At 37.9% G+C, this 13,176-nt stretch overlaps 1 long non-coding RNA gene across 1 annotated transcript; it reads left to right on the plus strand.

The window, feature by feature from the left end:
* The first annotated feature begins 4,361 nt into the window (after positions 1-4,361).
* On the plus strand, positions 4,362-4,939 carry LOC124189935. Its single transcript, XR_006872717.1, has 2 exons — positions 4,362-4,429; positions 4,491-4,939. It is a non-coding gene; the product is annotated as an uncharacterized LOC124189935 (long non-coding RNA).
* Positions 4,940-13,176: the final 8,237 nt, after the last annotated feature.

The raw sequence follows: 13,176 nt of genomic DNA on the forward strand, positions 1-13,176 counted from the left end.
AGGCTTCAAAGGATTCGTTTATCCTACCCCCAAGAATTCCTTCGTGTGATCACATCGTTTAAATACGCCAATACCTTAAAGCGGTTGAATTGCGAGCCCTTCTTCTTTATATTGGACCAGTATTTTTTAAAGGGATTTTGTCAGATGAAAAGTACAACCATTTCCTGTATCTACACTTTGCAATCAGAATTCTGTGCTCTCCACCGATGTGCAAAACGTATTCACATGTAGCAAGACAATGTTTGCATTATTTTTCATTTCAATTTGGGAAGATTTACGGAATTAATCATCTGGTGTACAATGTGCACTCCCCCACACATTTGGTAGACGATTGTGAGACTCACGGTCCACTGGATTCTTTTTCTGCCCTCCCTTTCGAAAATTTTCTATGGACGTTGAAGTCACTCATAAGATCCCCGAAAAAAGCACTAGCACAGATGGTAAGAAGAATTTCAGAATTAGAAAACACCCTAAAAATCCTGCGGTCTGTGTGAGTACACTGAGAAAGCATTTGAAACCCAACACCAGAATGGACTCGTACTATCTTTGTGAAAATGGGACGGCTGTGAAAGTTCTTGGTTTATCCAATACTCATGTGTCATTCCGATGTTTCACAAATCCAAGAAATCTTTACAAAGAGCCTATGAAATCCAAAAATATCGACATATTCTGGTCGGATGGCTTGGAAGCAAAACAAAATAACATGGCAATAAGTGAATTGAAACTTGTTGCTAAATATTGGGTTATACCTATGACTAGAGGTTGCTGCGTCTTACCACTTCTTCATCAAGCATGACCATCAGGTACTACAATAATATTATTAACTAGTTTTTGTCCAAAATAATCTGAGATTTATTTCTATTATCGCAGCTTTTTTACCACCATCTTCAAAAAGAAAAGTACAGAAGGGACAGAAATTCAGTATTCGCAGAATGTTGGTTAACCGATGGAAGCCCTATATGTAATAGGTCAATTTCTGATCTTGGCCCTGTGTTAACCTACTGTTGGAACTCAACTACTACATAATTCGCATTAATACAGTGTTGGTAGAATGTCGGCTACTACTAGTATATGTCTCTTTTGAATTGACAAGCTTGACCACATGTTGTACCAGCCTCTTCATTTCGGTTACGTTTAGAATTCACAATCTTATTGTCTGTATAACGTTGCTTTGCCTGTATAGGACAGTCCATCTGTCAAAAAAGCATAAAATTTGAAACTACGTGTTAATTTCGATTTTCTTATACCAAAAAAAGCTAATTATTAGGGGAATCTGCATTCAAAAGCTCCCGAGAAATTAGGTGGGGAAGATATTTAAATTAATAAAAAACGAATCGATGAAAAAACTAATTTTAATTAGATATATTGTGTAAATATTTATAGTTTTTTATGAAAAACAATAAATGAGCATTGTTCATAAACTAATTTCCTACATTATAAAGTTTGTTTTAAGTTTTAATACCTTGTGGTTTAATTAAAATATCATTTGTTTAACACACTGTATCCGTGATTGTCATTGCATTCACAAGACAGAATAAGTGTTGCCAAATTCTTTTAACCGGTTTGGTGCTCAGCTGACTTATAGGTGTGATGCAATCAAGCATGCTATAAATGTTATTGTAATGATGAGACCAAGATGAGGAGTACAACGGCCGTACAGAAAACCTTCTGCCACTATTGGTTATAGAACCAACTACTGAACAAGACGGATCAGTTGTTTATCGTTTCAATCGGGAATAGTTAGACGGTAACAATAAAATGTTTATTCTCACTGCTTTTTTATATTTTTAATACAGTGTTGGTAGAATGTCGGCTACGACTAGTATATGTCTCTTTTGAATTGACAAGCTTGACCACATGTTGTACCAGCCTCTTCCTTGATTGATTGAACTCAAATTCCGGCGGTGATACTTTCGAGATTCTCAGTACCACTTTTAAGCTGCCACGCAAAACAAGAAAAGCTTTGCTGGAATTGGACGCCGAGCTTGAGAAGAACATTGTGCTAAAACAGCAAATCCAGCTTGCTCTTTCCCTTCTCGGCGGAAAAAATTTAAAAGAGATTGTGAGAGTTACGATGAGGGGATTCATGGTCAAAGAAATACGGGTGAAATATGTGGCCCAAAAAGTGACGAAGGGCAAGCATGTCTTCAAACATCACAAGAACCTTTTTGGATTCGTAATTGGTAAGATTTCCTCCCAATTACTATATGTTGTCTGCAAAAAATATTAATTTTGTTTTTCGTTTCCTTATGTCGTTAGACTGGGCCTCGCCCGAGAGAAGCTCCCAGCTGCAACTCAAACAAGATATTGTTCACCAAATAGGGCTGCTATTCACGGGTTCCGGTGATGAAGACGTAATCAAAAGAAAAAGAAAAAAGGCTATGGAACAAGCCGTGCTGGATAAACATTTTTAAAATAGAACAAACGACCGAGAAAACGACGCCGGTGGTGATGATGGAAGCGGCAGCAGCAGCAATGAATCCGGAAATGGACCGTCCACAACTCCTAGATTTGCCAGTACATCCAAGAATGCCTGCTCTGGTATACGCTCCTATTCCTCCTCCTGAACCGGAAGTAATTCCGGATCCTCCACCAGTGCTGCAACCGCGCCCTGATGGAGGATTACAAAATGTTAAGGAGCGAGTTTACGTCTTTATGAATCGTTACCTGAAGATATCTCCCAAGTATTCAACGACACACGATGGAGAACTCCATCGTGTGTCGCTTACTATCTCAGGTAATAAATGTTAAAAAACCATTCCTGCCAAAAATGTATTATAAAATCTTGTTTTAAGGTTTGCCGGAGTTGGATGTGTCGATAGAATGCCATGAAATGTCTGAAGGACGAACTTTGTGTGCCTCACTCGTTTACTTCGTTTCGAATGTATGACCGAAGACGAACGGTTAGTTTTTTTATTAAGTTACATTTGTATTTTGTATTAGTAATACGCATTTTGTTATTTTTATTCAGTTTTTATTCAGTGGGCAAAAATTTTTTTTTGCCCAAAACTCAATGGACTGGGCACGAGGGGCTCTTGGCGGCTACGAATATGGAAATTCGAAATCAGTTCTACTGCAAGTACTTGCAAAAAAAAGGATTGTTGTCAGTATGGGCGAATCAACATTTCGAGAATACCACCAAGGTTATTGACAGTATGTTCAGTGGATGAAACAAGCTGGAACTCGAAAAAGGAAGCGAACCTATTGGCTCACATGCGTTTGGCTCAAAAACTGTGGCAAGGAAAAATTATTGAACATTTCAATCACTACGAGAAAGAGGCTGCTCGAAAAAGAGCAGAACGAATGAATCGCCAAGTGTAGCAGCATCTGCTACACTTGGAGATGGTTCGAAAAGTTTTTTTTTAATTTTTTTTTCCAAAAAAACCTTAACTTGTCGAAGAAGATCATGTTTAATTCTCCGTAAATTAAGAGCACATCTCAATTTTTGTTTCTCATCTCCAAGTAATTTTTTTGTCCAAGCTTCCAATCCCCAAGTGTAGCAGCATATGCTACACCAGGAGATTGTTAGTAAAGGTTTTTTTTTTCCTTTCATACCCCCTTGACTTGATTAAGAACTTTTTGCAATTCACTCATCTTTAGTTTGCGGACATGATCCGTGACATGGCGAATAAAACGTCAATATTCTAAGTGAGTACTAAGTTCTTATCTCTTTAAGTGTCCTCACACTCTTACATTATATCGTGTGGTTGTGTGACATGGATCATGTCACGGATCAAGTCCGCAGGAATAGAAAGCCGTATATAAATCACGAGAACGGCTCCTTTTATTTTTTATCCACACTCGTTTACAGTTCAGAGAAGGGCAAAAACAAAATCAAGGCTTGACCAGAGTTTCGGTGTCTTCTTGCTGCTAGTAACGCTCTTCTTCTCTGCTGCGTTGCCGGTGCCACCCGCAAATCAGTCCATCTGGCACTGGTGCGCCACACATTGTATGCAAGGAAATTATTTGTATGAATGCATACACATTTGTAACGAAACTAGTAATATGAAAGAGAATGAAATTCAAAACTAAGAATAAAAAGTACCATGTCATGCCATGTCATTACATATTTTGAGTTACACAACCACACGATACAATGTAAGAGTGTGAGAACACTTAGAAAGATAACACACTTAGAATATTGACGTTTGACAGGGGAGAGGTTAGACAGTTGGACACTTCTACCTTTTTATTATTGTTCAGTTCTTGTAGAAAAGTAAGCTGTGATTCGCCGATGACTTTTTCATAGACCATTCCTGATTGGTTGGCTTCACGTAGTAGCTGACACACTCACTAGAGGCGCTCATTCCAGTTTCCAAATCGGCTTACGTTTTCCCTGAAACCAGGATGGGGAAGCCAATACAGCCGTGAAGCGACCAGGAGTATATAGCTATTTTAGCTGTAGCACAAATCCAATTCTTCAGAAAGAGTATGCTGTAAATGAAATATTGAATATATTAAATATTGATGTAGGCATAATTTTTTAAAAGTCAAAATTACGGGATGATGACCACCATCGCAAGAAGACATCAAACTATGTGAATACCATTCGATGTACATCAAGATCAAGATTTTCTAACTCCTTCTTCCAGTCCAACATCAAGCATTTTATTTCGTCAATGGAAATCTCTATTTCAGATTTAGCTCCTTCAGTGGGAGTTACTTCAATCGACATAGATGACGTGATGACATTGGTCTCGAATCATGTTCAGACGAGGGATTGGATGACTAAGATGGGGTATCCATTGCTTGGAGATAAGATGGATCATGATCTGCCATGCTGTACCTTGTTAAATAATAACCGTAATACAATATAGCTAAGGCAATATAATATAATATAATGGCTAGAGGAAACTGCGATCCTGCAAAGACCATGTTACGGATCAAGTCCGCAGGAATAGCAAGCTTTTTGTAAGGAAATGATTCGTATGAATGCATACGCATTTGTAACGAAACTAGTAATACGAAAGAGAATGAAATTCAAAACTAAGAATAAAACGTACCATGTCATGCCATGTCATTACATATTTTGAGTTACACAACCACACGATACGATGTCAAACCATCATGAAAACAATCAAAGATGCAGAAAAAGACGTCAATGCACATTTCGAAAAATGTGTTGCAAACATAGAAGAAAAAAAATTAATTAACAAATTACGACCAAGAAAAATTGTCTGCGTATGAAAGATCTCTCTGTAATCAATGACAAAGATGGAATTTTGATGAGAACAAAAAACAGGCGAATTTATATTGTCAAGGGACTCTAGGTACCTCACATGTAGTTTCAATATTCCCCAAAGTAACGTGCACTTGTGCGGGATCGGGAAATTCCTCCCACGTATTAGCCTGTGACATGGCTATTGGTCGACGACAGATAAACTTCAATAAACCGAACGCGACTGCATATCGAAAAAGAAGGAGGAAGTTTGGGGACAAAAGATCGGGGTGAAAACGACCTAGAAAGCTCGACAAAGCACCCAAAATTGTGGAACTGATGACAATGGAGACTGGGATGTGGATGGTGTTCCTCAAGGATATAATGAACAAGAAACATCACTCATTTTCAAAAGGCGTGAAGGACAAGCAAAAAGACGTCCCGAATACCACTATATCCCCAACTAAAAAGAAATTTTCAGATTTCTACTAATCTTCCGATATAGATTGAAACACGGGCTTTGGAAGCAATAAAGACAGGCGCAGGGAAAAAGCCAAAGAAGCAGCACGCGATGAGGGAATGATGGCCAAATAATACGCTTTTTCCATTTCCATTATTTCCAAAACATGATCAACCTAAAGTAGTGAGCCAAATAGAAGAATTTTTTTGACGTGGTGGTTTAATATCATTGAATTATATACCTAAAGGTTGAACAGCAGCACAGCAATTTAGTTTGCAACGTGTTGGAAACCAATGCTATTTCTGAAGGTGAAAAGATCTCAACTTCGTTTGTTTGGAATACCAGTAGAGCTCGTTGTTGGTAATGAATGAAAACAAAATTTCTAGCAATCTTTAAAACTAAACCTTTATATTTTGTTTGTCTCACACCCAACAAGGTCAGGGTATCAACGAAATAAACCAGCTGAACTTTTGCATTTTACAAACAACCCACAGCAAGTGGTGAAAAAGGCAGTCGGTAATCGTCCAGGCTCACAATGTCAGTCACCTCAAGAACCTGTTTCTGTTCACGTTGTAACACTATCACCACCGACACCCTCTCGTTCCTAAACACCAAAAATCTTACGCTCACGCTCCCGTACACGCTTAAGCTCCGGTGCACGTTCCCGTAGGCGCTCCCATACACGGTCCAGCTCTGGTACACGTTCGCGTACACGCTCCCGTACATGGTCAAGCTCCGATACACGTTCCCGACGCGCTCCCGTACATGCTACCGTGTAGGGTCACGCTACGGTACACGTTCCCGTACGCGCTCCCGTACATCCTCAAGTTCATCTTCAAAATCAAATTCATCTATATGTTCACCTACACCTTCGCAGCCAGATAAAGTCACCCTAAAATTCCTGTTGAATACGAAACAGACCAAGGAAACTGAGAAAGCTGAGTCGTTATTCCAATAAATTGTGATCATTGATCCAGTGTTGCAAGGATCAAATTCAATTTTTGAGTTCGTTTATTGAATCGATTAAAAATGTAATCGCCGATCAACTCATTTTGAGTTTGAGTTTCAAATGATCGTCGTTAAAAAAATTGGTCGGTGCACAACTCAAACTTTTCGATAAAATTTAACCCCACTTATTGGGAGTATTATGAAACTCTTCAGAAATCTGCGTTTTCGTTTTCATACGTCATTTGTCATCCAAGTGTCTCAGATCAAATTTATTTTTTTATTTTTTAGTTCATTCCGAGTTCATTCATGTGAAAATCTATTGCAATGCCTGAATCAGATTCAGAAGAAGGTGAAGTGGACGTGAATTCGAATGAAAAGTCAAGGTACGTTTTGGTTTTAATGTTGAAAAGTGGTCTTTATCGTTAAAACTCAATGTATATTTTAATGTAATTATGGTTTTTGTTGTTGTTACAGTACAATTTCTGGATCAGGTCAAGAAAAAATTCTTGAAACCCCTCCACAATTCTTTAAGTACGTAGGAAAAGTGCCAGGGAAGAATTCTTCCATTTATCAGTGTATTTTTGAAGGGTGCAAACCCAAAAGGAAGAAGAATGGTGAAGAAAAGCCCCTGATTGTGTCTCGCAGCACACGACACAATATCAAGAGACACTTTCTTGTATGTTATTGTATTAGTCAATTATTTAATGTTCATAATGTTCACATACTTTTTATTTTTAGCAACATGATCGTTATCAGAAGCTCAATCATGTCCAGAAATGGGATAATGCAATCCTGGAATTGAAGAATAAGAAAGCAAAAAATGTTATTTATCACCAAGGAAGTAGACTGATTTCACAAGATGAGTTCACCGATTGGGTGTTAATAAGTCATTTTGATAATGTAATAATTTTTAATAGCAGTACAAGAACTCATCCATTTGTTGGTTCCAATAGGATTGCCTCATAGTCGATGTTCTTCCTCTACATACCGTAGAGAAACCTGGTTTCAGGAATCGAATGAAAAAATGTGCCCCTAATCTACACCTGTACGGCAAGACGCTTTTTACAAATCTACTACAAATCAAGTACGAGCATCAAAAAGAACAGCTCATGGACGCTTTATCAAAATCTTCAGATGCTGCGAAAACAACTAATGCTTTGACTTATTTAGGAGAAACTGTTCATTGGTTTCGCAGTGGAAGTTTGAAAAGAAAAATTGCGTGCCTTACAATTCGAAGAATAGTTGGCAGCCATACATTTGACGTGTTGGGAAGGCTGCTTGTTTAAATTCACGAAGAGTTTAAAGTAACCGATAAACTACGTGGCGCCACCACCAACAATGGTTCCAATTTTTGCAAGTGTTTTCGTGAATATGGTGCCACTGCAAGTAATGCGGATATTTGGTTAGATGTCTCACTAGAAGAAGACGAAGGAGAAGAGATCGTTTTCATCCATCTACTCGAAATTTTAAACGAGTCGACTAGCAGTCTTCTCCCAATTCACAGACGATGTGCGTGCAACTTGTTAAGCTTGATCTAAAAGCTGATGTTGAGAAAATTCCAGACATAACATTTCAACGACTAAGAAAGTGGCTGTCTGAGAAGCTGCAATCGCTGTGGCGCAAACAATCTTCAAGTTCCAATAACTCTGACATCATCAAACGCCATTGGGAAACTCCTTATTTTGAAAAACGATACTCGTTGGAGTTCAGAATATTACGCAACGAAGTGCATTGTGCGTTTATTGAAAACGAAGGAAAAACCAATGAAGAAAATGATGGAAGAATTTAAAATAAGTCCATTAGGAAATAAAAATGTTGGCCTGGGCTTCTTATTGCCTACGATTTCCGTGTTAAGAGCAAATTAATGTCACTTAAAGATGAAGCTTCCATCAGCATTTGCCAACCATCGATAACAGGTCTCTTAGACGCGATTCATTCAAGGTATTTCTTGTACATTGTAAAACAAGTCAATTTGTTTCTAACTATCCCATTTTTAAGGTTTAATAACATGTTTTCCGACAATGACCTTCGTCTGGCAGCAATATCAAATCCTATGTTTCGATTGTCAGGGTTAGAGAGTGATGAAGAAAGGCGAAGAGCCAGGATATTATTGGAAGGTGAATTTGGACGCTTATTCATCCAGTCCAAACATCCAATCCAATCATTCCCAATCATTCTGAAGGAGATGAAACGTAAACCGAAACAACTAAAAAAAAATTTTGTTAAAAAAACATAGAGACAAAACATTTTTGCTTTGCAGATCAGCAGATTCCAGTGATGAATCATGTTCATCTCGATCTGAATCTAGCCCAAAAAAAAAGAAAAAGAAGTAATAATTTCTTTGAGAGTATCACTAAAAGAAATGCTAAGCAAAAGCAAAAAGAATATGCTGACAAAGTCGATACATATCTCAAATGCTGCAACACATTTAAAAATGAGAAGAGTACCCCACCATGAAAGTGATGTATAGGTAGTAAATGTTTTATTACATTGTGAAATTTCATTATTTGAATTTTGATTTTACTAGACGCCACAATGTTACACTGCCATTGTCAGCAGCTGTGGAAAGGCTTTTCAGCTAGGGCGGTTTAATATCCACTCCAAGACGTCACAATTTAACAGACACTCACTTCGAGATGCTCCTTTTCTTGAAAGTAAACAATCCAGTCTTCAACGACTGGTTAAGTTTAATGCTTCACAATACAACGATCTCATTGTGTAGGAATGTAAGAACCACGAAGTACTACAAACTATATTATTAGTTTCCTGACAATCAAAGCAGTGCAAAAATTTAACAAATTGTGACCATTTTGTATTATGACTTATTCACTTTTGAATGAAATACATTTTTAAAAATAAACACGAGGATAAACTGTGAAAAGAAAGTGATTATTTGAAAATGGAAGATCTGTATCTGTTTCGCATGCTATTGTCTCTTGCGAACCATTTGAAAAATACCTTGAAAGAAGTTAAAATAGAAATCCATTTTCCTGGTATCACATATGAAATATCTATGCAAATATTTTAAATGTTGTAACGAATGTAAACAAAGGTGATGTACGACGGACATCAAAATTTGATTTACCACCGCTAGATGGCACAAAAAATAATCACAAAAAATAAGTCAACAATTAAGCGAAACTCAACTCATTTGTTTTTCTGTTAATCGCGCGACAAACCCATTGTGAGTTTCAGTTGATCGTCGCTTAACTAACAAAAACTGATCGCTCGTCAAAGGAATGGGGAAAAATTGGAAGCAGACGAGATTCAGAAAATCAGCATGTCAAATCGCTGGTTTTCTACGAAAATTACCAATGCAGCTACGGAAGTATTCCGCCGTAAGTTTTCAGAAATTGGAGGACTTTTTAACTGCCAATGGGGGTCAATACTGCAGTTCAACTCAGCTAAATCCAAAAAATGGGTCCAAATCATACACAAAACAATATGGATCACTTTGTTGTGGAATGCAAAGGTTTTGGATCGGACCTTGTGTTGGTTTTTGATAGCAACTGGGATGGCGGTAAACCGTATCAACACGTTATTTACTGCATTGCTAAAATTGAGAACACTAATGACAAAATTCTCAACATCGGATTGATGCACTGTGAAAAGCAAAAAGAAAATGGGAGCTGCGGACTGTATGCGATTGCATTTGCGACAGCGGTTGTGCATTCACTGAATCCATCTGAACTGAGATTTAAAGTTTAGAAATTTTGCCCTTATCTTATCAATTGCATTTCTGCCCGGGTGATAATTCCTTTTACAACAAAAGGAATAAGGGTTCGGTCGAACTGGAGGCCCAAGAAGAAAATCGCAGCAACTATTTATGGCGTTTGTCGGATGCCTGACTTTGGAGACTGTAGGTAGCTTACTGTTGCATACCGCGTGATGACGCAGTGCAATATGTGCAAAAAATACTACCACCCGGAATGTGAAAACATTCCGCAGGTTGCGATTAATTCAAAAAAATCCGTTGTTTTTGTTTGGTGTGTACTGCATTAACTTTACTCCTGTTTCTCAAACTACCACCCAAAATGTGAAAACATTCCGCAGGTTGCGATTGATTAAAAAAATACAATGGTTTTGATCCGTATACTGCATAAACTTTACTGGTGTTTCTCAAATTCAGATTGTTATAAACAGAAATTAAGAATTTTGTAAACCAATGTTTTGTTGTTGTAAACTTATATTATGTATGCCCAAAAAATCATTTCCCGTATTTCACTCTTAACCCCAACAAATCATTCCCTAAGTCAATTCCCCTAGTTTTAGTCGTTTTTCGTTTACCCGCCAGCCCGTTATAATTCCCCGACTCCCCGAATCCATTCCATGAGTTTCATTCGTTTCTTGTTTACCCGTCACTCCTTTTTGAACACCCTAATGCTCGTGGAAAATGGTGATCCCCGAGTCCATTCCCCGAGTTTTAGTTCCCCAACCCCCGAGCCCCGACCCCCGAGTTTTAGTTACCCCCCGTTGGGAGGGAGGGGGGCGTACATATATATCCATTTGTTTTTGGCAAAAGTAAAGTAAAGGGAAAACAACAACAACAAGTTTCCAAGGTTTTCTTTTTGGCTACTGGCTATTTCGCTTTTGTAACTGATGTTTATGTCTTCCTATTTTATTGGCTATTTTCACAATTTACTCTTTCATATCCGGTCCCCTTTTTTTTCTTTTCCACCCAAAATCGGATCGACTCAACCTGAAGGGCTTACTGCAGCATGGCAATGCCACGTCATATTAAAGCGGTGAAAAATATAAATAATGGGTTTATTCGGAAAGAATAGAAAAAATCCAAGGCCCACTAAACTAAGGCAACTTTTTCTTTCATAAATAATGATATGCCGACCAATTTTGGGTGAGTCGAGTTGTTAACTCGCCTTTGAGATTTCCTGCTTTCCATTGAGAACGAACGGAAATGAACTCGTTCCTGAGTGCGTGACTGACATGCTGAATAAAAGGAAACCAGAGAATCACCCCGATTATCTAGAAGAAGCTAATAAATGAATCGCAAATGGCTCCAAAATTGTCCGAAACTTTTTCTTCTTCTTTTTTTGGCTAATTGCTTCTATCTCGTTTTTCTTTTTTTTTTACTTGTTGAACATGTTGGCGTCCACATCGCTGATACTTTTTACGGCTCGACATCCACGCGCGGCAGTTGATCAACTGGAAGCTGTAAAACGTCGGAATGAATCCTACGGAGGAGCATTTGGTTTTTCACAAATTCGGCCGCGTAAGTCAACATAGCACAGTGTGCATTTAAGAAAAAATAAAATAGACTTTAGTTTAGCCCATCCACTGGACGCGCAAAATGTTCTATATTATAGTCACCATAAACTTCCCATTCGCAAGCACTCCAATTGTGGTATTCCAGTGCCTTAATGTAAACACAAACCAACACTTTTGAAATATTTTATTTGATCTTGGTTATGTAGCAAAATATGATACACATTTCACTAAGAACAGTCTAATTTATCTTTTTTAATAAAAAAAGGAAAAATATCGTTTCAACGCAGTAATTAATGGTAGAAAACGATCAGTAGTAATCGTAAATTCCAAACACGACGTTCGAAACATGTAAAAGACAAACTAATCACGTTTAAAATGTGCACGTAATTGATTCACTTGTTGGACCGAGAACCCCATTTGTCGAATATTCGATGCTTTAGCGTTGCTCACACATAGAATGTCCATAACTGCAAATGTGAAGCATTCGGGAACTAAAACATCATGAATGTATTTGTTTGTTGCTTTTTCTCCGGTGAAGATGCTGCTAATTTCGAAGTAAAGCACAGTTTGTCCGTAGTAACCTTTATGCAATTCATCGAAATAGCCAATAATACCAATTACGGTATCATAGACATCGCGAGTAATGGAGTGATCAAATTATTTTCCAAAATTTGCAAGATGCACGAGGCACTCAATAGATTTGACTCTTTGCATTACATTTTGTAGAAAGATTTTTTTTTCAAATTTGTCACAATCCACAAATTCAACTTCTTTCTCTGTCTCAGCAACTAATTTCACAAGTTTCTTGTTGCATTTCGTGAGATACTGATCTAGGTTATCAGATACTTTATCAAAAGATGGGTATTTCCCGTCAACAATCAACAACATCAAATAAATTATCATCACTTTTTTTACCAGGCATTGACGATACCATCACAGTAGGTTCAGCACAATATGTTGTGGTGTTTCAACTGGTTGCATATTTAGACAATCATTGGGATATATTATTTGTGAATTGTTTTCTTTAATGTAACGCTGCATTTCGGATTCCGACCCAATTGAAATGTCCGTAACGTTTTCGAGAATAAAAAAATTTGTTGTTGTTGCGGTTGTTGCAAGAGAGGGACTTAATGATTTGGACAACGGTGATCGTTTCCTATCTGAACTAAATGGACTTTTCCTTTCAGTCTGGGAAGGACTCAAATAAAATCAAAAGAGCTGGTTGTTGATGGCGATTGTCTTCTTCATATCCGTGACCAGCAAATTTAGACAGAGAACGACTGGAACGGCAGGGTTACGGTACGGTAGTACCTGCCCTCTTGTTTACGGTATGTACTTAAGAGCCATCTATCCCCCCCTAGCAATTTCCCTGGTGTCATAATTG

Source organism: Daphnia pulex, chromosome 3 (assembly GCF_021134715.1).
Source record: "Daphnia pulex isolate KAP4 chromosome 3, ASM2113471v1".
Taxonomy (NCBI): domain Eukaryota; kingdom Metazoa; phylum Arthropoda; class Branchiopoda; order Diplostraca; family Daphniidae; genus Daphnia; species Daphnia pulex.